Here is a 15,567-nt window from a genome sequence, read left to right on the forward strand (position 1 = left end):
CAGGTCGGTGAGCGGGAGAAGGTCTGGGAGAGAAAAGGTACTGAATCAAAGCAGAGAAAAGGTGACTTCCCTGGTGGTCCGGGGGCTAAGACTCCACGCTCCCAATGCAGGCGGCCCAGCTTCAATGCCTGGTCTGGCAACTAGATCCCACATGCCGCAACTCAGAGTTCCCGTGCTGCAACTAAAGATCACGCATGTCACAACTAAAAAGACCCCACGTGCAGTAACTAAAGAACCTGCACACCGACACAAAGGTCAAAGATCTTGTGTGTCGAAACTAAGACCCAGCACAGCCAAATCAATCAAACAAACAAACAAACAAAGTAGACAAAAGTACCTCAGCTGAGACCTCTGAACAGACATGCCTAGAACGCAGATATGCCTAAGAACTCAGCTAGGCTTGCTGGAGGTGGGGGACTGGTGTATGGAGATCAGCTTCCTTTTACTGAGGCTCCCCACTCCCCCACCCCCCAAACAAAGCTATATTCTTGCCTGTGGTCTGGACTGAAAAGTCACACATAGGATTTTAACCTGGAAGCAGAATACTCAAAAGGGACGCAGAACGACTGAGAAATAGTTCTGATATGCTGCTGGGTATCAAATCTGGAAATCAGGAGAGAGATCTAAGCTGATGACAATTGGGGAGCTATCAATGTATATGACAGTCAATAAACTCATGGGGGGGGGGGAAGAGATCACGAGGGGAGGTCATTTAAAACGAGTAGAAAGAGGGCCCAGGACAAAGCAGTTGAGGACACTATTATTAAGTAAAAAGCAGTAGTGTGAGTTTGCAATGGAGATTTGAGAGCGGCCAGAGGGACGAAAGAAATAGCAAAAGAGTGTGAAATGAAATGAGGCCTGAGAAGAAGGGAACAGGGAAAGACAGACAATGCATCAATTCTTCGGCATTCAGCTTTCTTCATGGTCCAACTCTCACATCCATACTTGAATACTGGAAAAACCATCGCCTTGACTATATGGACCTTTGTTGGTAAAGTAGTGTCTCTGCTTTTTAATATGCAGTCTAGATTGGTCATAACTTTTCTTCCAAGGAGTAAGCGTCCTTTAATTTCATGGCTGCAGTCACCATCTGCAGTGATTTTGGAGTTCAAGAAAACAAAGTATGTCACTGTTTCCATTGCTTCCCCATCTATTTGCGATGGGATTGGATGCCATGATCTTTGGTTTTTGAACACTGAGTTTTAAGCCATCTTTTTTACTCTCTTCTTTCACTTTCATCAAGAAGCTATTCCTCTTCATTTTCTGCCATAAGTGTGGTGTCATCTGCATATCTGAGGTTATTGATATTTCTCGCAGCAATCTTGATTCTGCCTTGTGCTTCATCCAGCTCAGCGTTTCTCATGATGTACTCTGCATATACGTTAAACAAGCAGGGTGAAAATATACAGCCTTGACATACTCCTTTCCCAGTTTGGAACCAGTCCATAGTTCCACGTCTGGTTTTAACTGTTGCTTCTTGACCTGCATACAGATTTCTCAGGAAGCAGGTAAGGTAGTCTGGTATTCCCATCTTTTGAAGAATTTTCCACAGTTTGTTGTGATCCACACAGTCACAGGCTTTGGTTTAGTCAATAAAGAAGAAATAGATGGTTTTCTGGAACTCTCTTGCTTTTTTTGATGATCCAATTGGATGCTGGCAATTTGATCTCTGGTTCCTCTGCCTTTCCTAAATCCAGCTTGCACATCTGGAAGTTCTCAGTTCACATACTGTTGAAGCCTGACTTGGAGAATTTTGAACATCACTTAGCTTGCATGTGAGATGACTGTAATTGTGCAGTAGTCTGAACATTCTTTGGCATTGCCTTTCTTTGGGATTGGAATGAAAACTGACCTTTTCCAGTCCTGTGGCCACGGCTGACTTTTCCATATTTGCTGGCATATTGAGTGCAGCACTTTCACAGCACTCAGCTGGAATTTGCTCAACTGGAATTCCATCTCCTCCAACAGCTTTGTTCATAGTGGTGCTTCCTAAGGCCCACTTGACTTCACATTCCAGGATGTCTGGCTCTGACTGATGGTCTGATCACACCATTGTGGTTATCTGGGTCATGAAGATACTTTTTTGTACAGTTCTTCTGTATATTCTTGCCACTCCTTCTTAATATCTTCTGCTTCTGTTAGGTCCATACCATTTCTGTCCTTTATTGTGCCCATCTTTGCATGAAATGTTCCCTTGGTACCTCTAATTTTCTTGAAGAGATCTCTAGTCTTTCACATTCTATTGTTTTCCTCTACTTCTTTGCATTGATCACTGAGAAAGGCTTTCTTATCTTTCCTTGCTATTCTTTGGAACTCTGTATTCAAATGGGTATATCTTTCCTTTTCTCCTTTGCCTTTAGCTTCTCTTCTTTTCTCAGGTATTTGTAAGGCCTCCTCAGACAACCATTTTGCCTTTTTGTATTTCTTTTTCTTGGGGATGGTCTTGATCCCTGCCTCCTGTACAGTGTCACGAACCTCTGTCCATAGTTTTTCAGGCACTCTGTCAATCAAATCTAATCCTTTGTATCTATTTGTCACTTCCACTGTATAATCTTAAGGAATTTGATTTAGGTCATCCCTGGATGGTCCAGTGGTTTTCCCTACTTTCTTCATATAAGTCTGGATTTTGCAATAAGGAGTTCATGATTTGAGCCACAGTCAGCTCCCAGTCTTGTTTTTGCTTTATAGAGCTTCTCCATCTTCAGTTGCAAATAATGTAATCAATCTGATTTCAGTATTGACCATCTAGTGACACCCATGTGTAGAATCTTTTGTATTGTTGGAAGAGGGTGTTTGCTATGACCAGTGTGTTCTCTTGGCAAAACTCTGTTAGCCTTTGCCCTGCTTCATTTTGTACTCCAAGGCCCAATTTGCCTGTTACTCCAAGTGTCTCTTGACTTCCTACTTTTGCATTCCAGTCCCCTATGATGAAAATGACATCTTTTTTGGGTGTTAGTTCTAGAAGATCTTGTAAATCATCATAGAACCATTCAACTTCAGCTTCTTCAGCATTAGTGGTTGGGGCATAGACTTGGATTACTGTGATATTGAATGGTTTGCCTTGAAAACAAGCAGAGATCATTCTGTCATTTTTGAGATTGCATCCAAGCACTCTATTTCTGACTTTTTTGTTGCCTATGAGGGCTACTCCATTTCTTCTGAGTGATTCTTGCCTACAATAGTAGATATAATGGTCATCTGAGTTAAATTCACCCATTCCATTCCACTTTAGCTCACTGATTCCTAAAATGTTGATATTCACTCTTGCCATCTCCTGTTTGACCACTTCCAATTTACCTTGATTCGTGAACCTATCATTCCAGGCTTCTATGCAGTTTTGTTTTTTACAGCATCAGACTTTACTTCTATCACCAGTCACATCCATAACTGGGCGTTGTTTTCACTTTGATTTATGCCCGTAGCCTATCGGGCACCTACCCATCTGGGGAATTCATCTTTCATATCTTTTTGCCTTTTCATACTGCCCATGGGTAGCTAAACTTGGCTGTAAACGACAGGAAAGAAAAACAACTTCTGGGGGAGTAATGCATATATACTTCTTGAAGATGGGAGAGACTTGGGAATGTTTTATTGTTGATGAGAAGGAGTCAAAGAGAGAAAACGGAAGTCATGGCACTGTTGTTGTTCAGTTGTTATGTCGTGTCTGACTCTGTGACCTCATGGACGGTAGCATATTAGGCTCCTTTGTCCTCCACTATCTCCTGGAGTTTGTTCAAATTCATGCCCACTGAGTCAGTGATACTATCTAACCATCTCATCCTCTCAAATAAGCCCCAAATTTCTTATTTTTCTTACTAGAAACTCGGCCTGATTTAAATTCATCTGAGAAAGATAAATCTTGAAAACATATCCAAGTTAGTCTCTGGGCCATACATGCAAATAAAGTTGGATTAATACTCAGTGCAGATGTGAAAAGATGCTCAACATTGCTAATATTAGGAAAATGCAAATTGAAATTATAATGAGTTTTTTCACCTCACACTGGTCAGAATGGCCATCATTTAAAGCTCTTCAAATGACAAATGCTAGAGCAGATGTGGAGAAAAGAGAATTTTCCTACAGTATTGGTGGAGATTAAGTTGGTACAGCCAGCATGGAAAACAGTATGGGTTTCCTCAGAAAACTAAAAATAAGAATATTATATGATCCAGCAATCCCACTCCTGGGCATACATCCAGACAAAACTATTGGGCTAGTCACAAAGTTCATTTTTCACTAAGACTAATCTTATGGAAAAGATTGGGAAAAGGTTGGGAAAGACTGAAGGCAGGGGGAAAGGGGGACAACCGAGGATGAGATGGCTGGATGGCATCACTGACTCAACGGACATGAGTTTGAGCAAGCTGAAGAGTTGGTGATGGACAGGGAGGCCTGGCATGCTACAGTCCATGGGGTCACAAAGAGTGGGACACAACTGAGCAACTGAACTGAACTGAATATAATCCCAAAAGATTCATGCACCCCCGTGTTTATAACAGTGAGGTAGAAATTACTAGGCAGTCAGTGCAGAACTCTGAGACCTCCATCTTGTTTTCAGTCAGCATCCCACTCCATTGTCCTGAATTCCTAGAAAGTGTCTTTAGTCTGATAAATTATCAGCACTCAGATCCAGGAAAGGGCAGTAATTAAATTCTGTTCCATATGCATAGGGAAAACAACTGGTGATCATTAACCTTAAGCCCATACATCAGGTCCATGGTAAAATGGCCAGAGGTCATGAAAAAGGGTGGTGACTTAATCCAATGATCAAGAGAAGATATTAAGTATCTTGACCTTTAAACTGATTGGTTAGAAATAATGTGATTTAAGGAAGGATATAAAAACTGCTATAAGACACTTTACCCCCTCTCAGTGTCTATGCTGAGAGTTTTATACTTTCCTCCTCTTTAATAAATCTTATTCACTTGCTACTGTGAGTGTTTGCATGTTCATGGATTCCATTCTTTAGCTCCTCAGACAAGAACTCGGATTCCCATCTCAATGGCACTGTTTACAATAGCTAAGACATGAAAACAGCTTAAGTGTCCATCAACAGAGGAATGGGTAAAGATGTGGCATGTACATACAATGGAACATTACTCGGCCATAAGAAATAAATAAATAATGCCATTTGCTGCAATGTGGATGGACTGAAAGTTTATCGCACTAAGTGAACCAAGTCAGAGGAAGACAAATATTGTATGATATCACTCATATGTGAAGTATAATTTTTTAAATTATGCAAATGAACTTATTTACAAAAACAGAAAGACTTACAGATGTAGAAAACAAACTTAAGGAGACATGGTAGGAAGGGGTGAATCAGGAGCTTGGGATTAATGTGCACACACTACTATAGAGAAAATAGAAAACCAACAAGGACACTGCACAGCACAAGGAATCCTACTCAAATTCTGTGGTAGCCTATATGGGGAAAGAATATGAAAAAGAATGAGTATATGTTTACGTATAACTGAATCACTTTGCCGTACACCTGAAACTAACACATTGGTAATCAACTGTATTCCAATAAAACTTTTTTGAAAATTGTCCATCTGAAGCATATGACATTCTACATCAAATATACCTCAATTTTTAAAAAAAAACTTAACAAATAAGTAAACAGAAAGAAAGACTATGCCACTCCCTTGGTTTCTCTTTTTTCTCTGGATGGCCCTTCTGGGACCCGTTTGCAGACTCTTCTTTTCCTTTCTGATTCTACGTACCTATGTTCCTCAGTTTTCTGTCATTCTCATTCTATGCACATTCCCTCTTAGGGACCTCATACACATGCATGGACTCATTTAATAAAATACAAGGCTGATGACTATGAAATCTATTTTTCCAACTCAGACTTCTATATACAGCCATTACCTGCTTTAACAGGTCTCAACATAAACTCATGTTTTCCACCTTTTTCTTTATTCCTTTTCTATTTTATGTCTTGGCTATGGGCTCGCCATCAAGTCATTCTTCAAGGTGGAAACTTAGGAGTCATCCTTGTTGACAGAAACAATCAATAAATCTATAATTGGAATAGAAAATAGTTTTATTTGAGCCAAACTAAAGACTATAGCCTGTGAGATACAGATTCTAGAAGCACTTGAATTGTGCTCTGCTGGACGATAAGATAGGGGAAGCTTATAAAAGCAAAACCCACAAAATTATATAAGTTTGTCAAGAATTATAATTGAAACTGGCAAGAAGTATGGGTGCTTATCAAGCAAGGATTGGTTGGGGTCTGAAACAGTTGCCTAGTTACAAGAGAAGAACTTGAGACCAGAAGGCTCCAGCTGGCAGCTGCTGGCAGATAATTGTTTTGAGAATGGTCTGATGGTATCTTCAAGTTAAGAAAATTCAAGTTCCCAGTAATGCTGGAACATGTCTGAAACCACATCCACAGGAACTACCCAGTTCCATTTTCAATGCTTGAACTACAACTACTCCATATTGAGTTTTAAATGCATTCTTTTCCTTAATGGTTAAAGCAGATGTACAATGCATGTTTAATAGGCCACAAAACAAGCTGTTCTGATTATCATAAAGTTAAATCATGTGTAAGCTAGAATGACTTCCATATTCCTCCATATGTAACATTTCTTCCATCATCCTCCACTACAACCTCTTCTACAGCTAATTAGCAAAAGACAGATGCTACTCCATGATATTCACTAGCTCTTTCCCTTATCCATGACTCCAGTCCTGCCTTTAGAGGCCAACCCTTTCATCCCAGCCTCACTGTAACTGTATTTTTTTAACTCTTTATTTTATATTGGCACATAGCTGACTCATGATGTTGTGATAGCTAATGCCGGGCCAGCCGGAAGATTTCAGTGGGCAACACAATGCGTTCCTTTAGGCTAAGAAATAAAGACACAGAACAGATGGGGTCGAGAGGATCGCTGCAGTCAGCGATGATTCTTTATTTCTCAGGGTTACATTTATACTAAACCAAGAAGAGAATCTTAAGAAGAGAAAATATTTTTCCATAAACATCACTTTGAGATAACAATCACCAGAACTCTCTGATAACGCCAAGGGATAAGAAAGGCATCCCGTTTATCTTAAGGGTGGTCATGAAAGGTTTATCCATCTGCTCATGTGTGCATTCAAGGCTTACAAATGTTCTTTAAGATTAACTTAGATAATAAATTCCAGAGAGGGGTGGCGGGACAGAGAGCTATGTCTGCGAACAGACCCTTGAGGATCAAGGCAGCTCCCAGAGCCAGCCTTTTGGTTCAGGCCGCTCCCCGCAGCTAACACTCTGGTTTCTCTTCAGATCCTATAAATCTTTCAGCTTTTTAACAATGTTGTGATAGTTTCAGGCGTACAACAAAATGACTCAGTTAGTTACACACACACACGTATCCGTTCTTTTTCAAATTGTATTCCCGTTTAGGTTGTTACACAGGGAGACCAGTATGGAGGTCCCTTAAGAAACCACAAATACAGCTACCATATGATCCTGAAATCCCACTCCTGGGCATATATCTGAAGAAGACCGTGGTCCAAAAGAATGCATGCAATCATACTTTAAGAAACCTTTCATTCTCCCACTGTTCTCTCTAACTCACTCTCCACCCTGCTGCCAGAATGTTTCTACGTAGAGAGTTGGAGCAAGTTATTTCTCCTTTTGAAGAACTCCTTTCAGATAATCTCCAAAGCCTTCAGTCTAAAAATTAAACCTCTCAATTTAATAAAGGACTTAAAGAGAGAGAGAGAGAAAGAAGGGCTGCAGTTTCAGGTGTGTGTGAGATTTTGGTTGTGAGAAACTGCAGTCTGATCTGTTGCTTGCCTGAATTTTCCAAGAAGATAGGAGTTGGGTGGGACATCTGTTGAAAATGGAAAGCAGTGGGGCAGAGATTTGCAGTGAGGGCAGAAGGTTTTCAACTTCAGCCCAGCTGAGGTTAGACAAAGCAGTTTCGATATTTGGGGCTATGTGATCCTTCAGAATAGCAGACTAAGATGCTCCCCCTGAGCAAAAAGAGAAGTAGCCAATGCAAGGAAAAAACTGACCCTCCTCTGACCCCTTGAAAGCAGGAAATAAGTCTCCCATGTGAAAAGTAGAAGGAGGACACCTTTATCAGGAGAGATAGGGAATTCAGAAGACAGGGAATCCAAGAAACCTCTACAAACCAACCTTGTTATCTCCTTAATTTACTACCCAAGCCCAAATTCTGTTTAGATTTGTCACTAACTAAGCACCTAAAACTAAGTTTCTTTGTCCTGTTATTCCTCAGAGATTTATTATTTATTAATTGAAAAAGTACAGAAGCTGCCTGCTTTGGCCACTTCTTAGGGTGCATTTCCCTGAGAACTCCATGTGCATGAATTAACGTTTGTTTCTCTTCTCCTGTTAACCTGTCTGTCGATTTCATAATGATCCTCCTGTGAGAACTCAAGAGGACGTTTCCTCCTCTCTGACAGTTGGTAAGCCAGCCAGGAGACTGGCCAGACTGCCACCCTAAGACGGCTACAGCTGAGAAATCCTGGGACACATAACAAAGACCAGCTGAGTGGCTCAGAGGGTGAAGAATCTGCCCAAAAGGCAGGAGACCTGGGTTCAATTCCTGGGTTGGGAAGATACCCTGAGGGAGGAAATGGCAACCCACTCCAGTATTCTTGCCTGGAGAATTCCATGGACAGAGGAGCCTGGCGGGCTACAGCCTATGGGATCACAAAGAGTCAGACACGACTGAGCAACTAACACACACACACCCAGGTCTCTGCCTACAAGGCCTGGCTGAAGGGAAAGTGGTGGGAGTCCCTTTTCTCTCTTCTGTTTAGATTTGCAGGAGGTAAGTTTTGGAGCCAGTTCCTTATGACATAGAGCCTTCACCATTTGGTAAATGAGTATTCTTGCTTTATATTGATCCCTTCCTCCCAGATGGTCACTGTTTTCCCTTGTCTCTATCTGTTGTGTCATTTGTCAGCAGGAAGAAGAACAACAGGCCAGAACACATGCCTAGGACCCATTGCTGTTCAGGCAATAATAGAGAACTTTCCCCCAGAATTACTTGGTCTGAGGTGGAATTATACACTCAGAAGAATGGAGAGCATCCAAAAGCATTTATTAAATGTTTTATACAAACTTTTCAAAGGCACACAGCACTGAATCTGAAAGTCCTAGAATACTGGAATCTCCTCACGTCTGCTTCAGTGGGAAATTTTTACCTATTATTAAAAGCAAATTAAAAATAGTGTGGCCAGGGACTTCCCTGGTGGTCTTTGGCTAAGACGCCACCTTCTCAATGCAGGGGGCCCAGGTTCCATTCCTGGTCAGGGAATGAGAACTCTGCAACTAAGGGTTCACATGCCACAACTAAAGATCCCAGAAGCCTCCAAGAAGATAGCAGATCCCACATGCTACATCTAAGACCCAGCACAGCCAAACAAATAAATAAATAAAATGTATTTTTAAAAAAACAAAAAAAGCACATGGCACTAAAAAAAATGGTATGAATGGTTTGTCTGGGAAACTGCTAAGCTAATAATGGAAGTTGCAGCCAATTCTTTGAAAATAGTCTGCAGGAATAAATGCTGCAGGGGAAAAAAGAGTTATTAATAAAAGAAACAGTTCTTGCTTTGCAACTGGAATCTCCAGAAAAACAAAAGCATGACTCTAAGAGCAACTCCAAGACTACTCAGAGATCTTTCTATTTGCCTCCAGACAATTGCAGATATTGTAAGAAATCCAAACACTGGAAGAGAAATTGTCCTGCACTTAAGAAGGAAGGTTTGAGACCCCTCTAGGCCTCAGTACTCCCAGGTTCATTTTTCTCCTCCTGAGGGACAAAAATTCCCTCAAATGACAGTGTCAGCTGATCCTCAGTTCAACCCCAAAAACCTACCATTAAGCTTAAAATAGAGGCTCCTAATTGGATTTCTTAATTAACACTGGTGAGACTTTCTCCCATCCACTCAAAGGTCTTCTCTCTACCTGTCACTTCTGAATCTGTTCAGCAGCTGGAGTCTGCGGGCATTGTCTCATTGCCCATGTCTCAGTTTACCCTAATATCTTCAGGGCCTCTTAACACCCACCATGCCTTTCCAGTTTCCAGCTCCTCACCAGCAAGCCTTTTGCTGCTTTTCTGGCAGCCTCCAGATAGACTGTGGCTACACCTCCAGCTGTTGGCTTACCTCCTCTTGACAGACCTTTTCATCATGCCGCCATGAAATCAATGGAATTGCTACAGGCATTACAGGATAACCTTTTGCCTCTTGGATGAGTCCTGTAGCTTATCTCTCATGCCAAATAGACGCTGTAGCATTAGGGAAGGCCCCACGCTGACCTGCATGGGCACAGCTGCCACCTGGATTCACAAAGCTAGTACTCTAACCCTGCCAGGCTCCTCTGTCCATGGAATTCTCCAGGCAAGAATAGTGGAGTAGCTTGCCATGCCCTCCTCCAGGGGATCTTCCCAACCCAGGGATCGAACCTGTGTCTCTTACATCTCTTATGTTGGCAGGCAGGTTCTTTACCACTAGCGCCATCTGGGAAGCCCCAGTACTCTAAGAAGAGGCTCCCAAATGCAGGTTTCTGTTCCCCACCCTGTGTCCTCTACCTTACAGTTCATAGTACGCAGCATCTCCCTACAAAAGGAACCCCACCCATGGCCCTTTTAACTACCCCTTCCTTCATCTCCCACCATCCTAATACTCTAAATTCAGCTACTTCATGCCCCTCCCTGGTGACGGAGAGCCCAGTTCATTCCACATGATTGCCACAAAACAGTCTCAAAGCCACAAGAAGGTCTCTCAGACATCCCTCCAGATAACCCAGACTTCTATTTTGTGATGCTTCTTACAAGTGAAATTTTCACAGAAACATAATAGCTAGTTATACCATAGTCTCTCCACAAGAAACACCTGAAGCATGATCTTTGCCCACTGGAAAACGAGTCCAGGCTGCTGAACCCTTAGCCTTTACTAGAGTATGCACATCAGCAAAAGGGAAAGCCGTCACTTTCATCAGAGTCCGCGCTGCTGCTGGCTCAGCTGGGAAACCCGCTGGATTCTCAATCTGCGCAGGCCCTCCTGCTGCCAGTGGGCGTGTGACTGCTGCCCTACGGCAAATCACCCACTCCCTCCTAACACTGCCAGCAGTCACTGTTCAGCCATACTAAGAAGACAGATTCTACACCTTTAGGGAACAGTAGAGCCCACCTGCAATGCAGGAGACCTGGGTTTGATCCCTGGGTCAGGATGGTCCCCTGGAGAAGAAATGGCAATCCACTCCAGTATTCTTGCTTAGAGAATCCCATGGATAGAGGAGGTGGGTGGGCTACAGTCCAGGGGGTCACAGAATCAGACACGACTGAGCAACTAACACTTTACTTTATCTTGGAGAATCATTATTTGTGACAAGTATTCAGTTCGGTCGCTCAGTCGTGTCTGACTCTTTGTGACCCCATGAATCACAGCACGCCAGGCCTCCCTATCCATCACCAAGTCCCGGAGTCCACCCAAACCGATGTCCATTGAGTCGGTGATGCCATCCAACCATCTCATCCTCTGTCATCCCCTTCTCCTCCTGCCCCCAATCCTTCCCAGCATTAGGGTCTTTTCCAATGAGTCAACTCTTCACATCAGGTGGCCAAAGCATTGGAGTTTCAGCTTCAACAGCAGTCCTTCCAATGAACACCCAGGACTGATCTCCTTTAGGATGAACTAGTTGGATCTCCTTGCAGTCCAAGGGACTCTCAAGAGTCTTCTCCAACACCACAGTTCAAAAGCATCAATTCTTCTGTGCTCAGCTTTCTTTATAGTCCAACTCTCACATCCATACATGACCACTGGAAAAACCATAGCCTTGACTAGACAGACCTTTGTTGACAAAGTAATGTCTCTGCTTTTTAATATGTTGTCTAGGTTGGTCATAACTTTCCTTCCAAGGAGTAAGCATCTTTTAAGTGTACGATACAAGATATTAGCAATAAGGGAAACTGAGGGGTGATGGAAGGAGATGGAAGAGAACTGCCAGGATTTTCTGCTCAATTTTTCCATAAATCTAAAACTGCTCCAAAAAGTGAAGTCTAATTAATTTTAAAAGTTTTTAAATAAATAAGGATAGTAATAAACTATAAACATTGAATAAATTAAGAATCTATAAATCCATGTTGTTGCTGTTATTGATCAAGTCATGTCCGACTCTTTGCTACCCCATGGATGGCAGCACACCAAGCCTCCCTGTCCAGTATCTCCCGGAGTTCCCTCAAGTTCATGTCCATTGAATCAATGATGCTATCTAACCATCTCATCCTCTGTCACCCACTTCTCCTTTTGCCTTCAATCTTCCCCAGAATCAGGGTCTTTTCCAATGAGTTGACTCTTTGCATCAGGTGGCCAAAGTATTGGAGCTTCAGCATCAGTCCTTCCAATGAATATTCAGGGTTGATTTCCTTTAGGGTTGGCTGGTATGATCTTCTTGCAGTCCAAGGGACTCTCCAGAGTCTTCTCCAGCACCACAGTTTGAAAGCATCAATTCTTTGCACTCAGCCTTTTTTAAGGTCCAACTCTCCCATCCATACATGGGACTACTGGAAAAACCATAGCTTTGACTATCCAGACCTTTGTTGGGAAAGTGATATCTTTGTTTTTTATACACTATCTAGGCTTGTCATAACCTTCCTTGCAAGAAGCAAGTGTCTTCTAATTTCAATGGCTGCAGTCACCATCCACAGTGATTTTGGAGCCCAAGAAAAGAAAATCTGTCACTGCTTCTAGTTTTTCCCCATCTATTTGCCATGAAATGATGGGAACAGATGCCATGATGTTAGTTTTCTGAATGTTGAATTTTAGCCAGCTTTTCCACTCTCCTCTTTCACCTTCATCAAGAGACTCTTTAGTTCCTCTTCACTTTCTACCATTAGAAAGTGAAGTATCATCTGCTTGAATGAGATGGTTGGATGGCATCACCAACTCAATGGACATGAGTCTGAGCAAACTCTGGGAGATGGTGAAGGACAGGGAAGCCTGGTGTGCTGTACTGCATGGGGTCGAAAAGAGTCAGACGTGACTTAACAACTGAACAACAATTTGCATATCTGAGGTTGTTGATATTTCTCTGGGCAATCTTGATTACGGTTTATAAGTCATCCAGCCTGGCATTTCTCATGATATACTCTGCGTGTAAGTTAAATAAACAGGGTGACAATATACAACCTTGCTGTACTCTTTTCCCAGTGGATCCATATTGATAATAAATATAAAGAAGAGAAATCTCTCTCCAACAATGTGTCAACCAATACTTGCATTTGGAGAGACAGAGTTGAAAATGACCATTTCCCCCATCAGAGTAGACTGTTTCAGGCAGAGATCATGAAAGGATGTTCTTTCCAGATGTAAAAGTTTGTTAAGAGCTGAGTATTTGCAGGATCTCAGGGCATCTCTCCACAGATTATTGTGAGGAGGCAATAGGGCATTGGATAACACCTTGACCATCTGCTCAAAATTAGTATCACCAATTAGGCACTAAGGAACATAGTGTGGCTTCAGGTGGAATATCATAGGACACAACAAAATTTATGCAGTATTCCATCCAGGAATGTGTTGTCATTACTGTTTAGTTGCTAAGTCATGTCCGACTTGTAACTCACCAGGCTCCTCTGTCCATGGGATTTCCCAGACAAGAATACTGGAGTGGGTTGCCATACACTTCTCCAGGAGACCTGCCCAACCTAGTGACTAAACAAATAAAATAATTAGTCTGTATTTTAAAAAGTAAAGTAGGTGTTGTGAAAGACCAAGGCCAGGTAACTGCTCCAGATTAAAGAAAGACTAAAGATGTTCAGTTGTGTCCAACTCTTTGCAACTCTATGGACTGTAGCCCACCAGGCTCCTCTGTCCATGAGATTCTCCAGCCAAGAATACTGAAGCGGGTTACCATGCCCTTCTCCAGAGGATCTTCCCAACTCAGGGATTGAACCAGTGTCTCTTAAGTCTACTGCATTGGCAGACACATTCTTTACTGTTAGCACCACCTGGGAAGCTCCAAAATACCATGCTCTATAGAAAAACTGCAAGTGTCACTGATGCCAATCTCAGCCTCTGTATATACTGGCATTGGATTACATTTTGGAGACAGAGTTTGCAATGAAATAGAAAGAAAGGGCTTTACTGTTTTGCCGGGCAAAGGGGGCCACAAGGAGCTAAAGCCCTCAAGACTCTGTGCCCCTCCCTGGTGGAGGGAGATGGTGAGGAGTCTTATCGTGTTCTAGGAGCAGGGTGTGATTCACTTGCGGACATTCTTCTGGCTGGTTGGTGGTGAGGAAATCGGGGGTCAGCATCATCAACATTCAGTTCCAAAAGGTCTGTAGTCTATGTGCTTGTGGGCAGCTTACAGTTAACTTCTTCCACCCAGTGGGGGTTTCAGTATCTGCAAAACAGCTCCAAGGACATGGCTGAGAATATTATCTACAGTCCCTGAGGAAGAACTAAAGGTCTTTGACTTTAATGGCTAAAGTATTAATACTACTATTTTGTCTTGCTTGACTGTTTTCCTTCCTTTCTGCATTTTCTCACCTCTCTGGCCAACTTTATTCTTTGACCAAAGTTTTTATACAGACAAAGGGCAGGTGGAGAACACAGAGGTCGGGGCTGTACTCTGAGAAGGCCTCACAGGGTCCTGCTCAGTTATCTAACCTCAGATGGATTGTTTTGACTTGCATAAAAGGGGTAAAAGAAGTTCTAGGTTAAGGTTACAGAGCTAGCACCACACAGGAAATTAGTTCATGCTTCACCCAGAGACAAACTTTTACAGCAAGTAAGTTGAAAATGAAGTGCACAAAGTAACACAGGATGTCATGCCTGTGGTCATGTTTTTTAATTCAATTTTATTAAAATACAATTCAAGCTTTACAGTTATTGTATTAAAATGGGAAAGACCGTGAAAGTCTTCTGTGCCATGCAAATACTGTCAACTTAAAGCTGAATTGTGGTTTTATAAAATATGATTGACCTTTCTTTAACAAGTGGAAAACATTAGCATGCCATGCAGCAATACTGAAAAACAAAGCATTAAATCGCCTAAAATTGTTTTTATTGTATAAAAATGAAAATCAAAAGAAACTCTATAGGTATTCACTAAATATAATTCTTGCATTTAAAAATGCATTTGGAAGTACTTCCATTTGAATATGATTCTCATTGCCAAATGCTATGTCCATCTAAAAAACCTCTATCAGTAGTCACTCAGTTGTGTCTGACTTTGGGACCCCATGGACTGCAGCACGCCAGCCTTCCCTGTCCATCAGAACTCCCAAAGCTCGCTCAAATTCATGTCCTCGAGTCTGTGATGCCATCCAACCATCTCATCCTCTGTTGTCCCCTTCTCCTGCTTTCAATCTTTCCCAGCATCAGGGTGTTTTCAAATGAGTCAGCTCTCTACAAGCCTAGGCTTAATTCTGGACACACCTACCCAGACGGGAAACCACTCCAGTTAATTCTTGCTTGGGAAAACCCATGGACAGAGAAAGGAGCCTGGTGGGCTACAGACCATGGGGACGCTGAAGAGTTGGACACTACTTAGCAACTAAACATCAATAAGCCTTGGCTCACAGAAAGAGA

The sequence above is a fragment of the Muntiacus reevesi genome, chromosome 21 (genome assembly GCF_963930625.1).
Source record: "Muntiacus reevesi chromosome 21, mMunRee1.1, whole genome shotgun sequence".
NCBI classification, from domain to species: domain Eukaryota; kingdom Metazoa; phylum Chordata; class Mammalia; order Artiodactyla; family Cervidae; genus Muntiacus; species Muntiacus reevesi.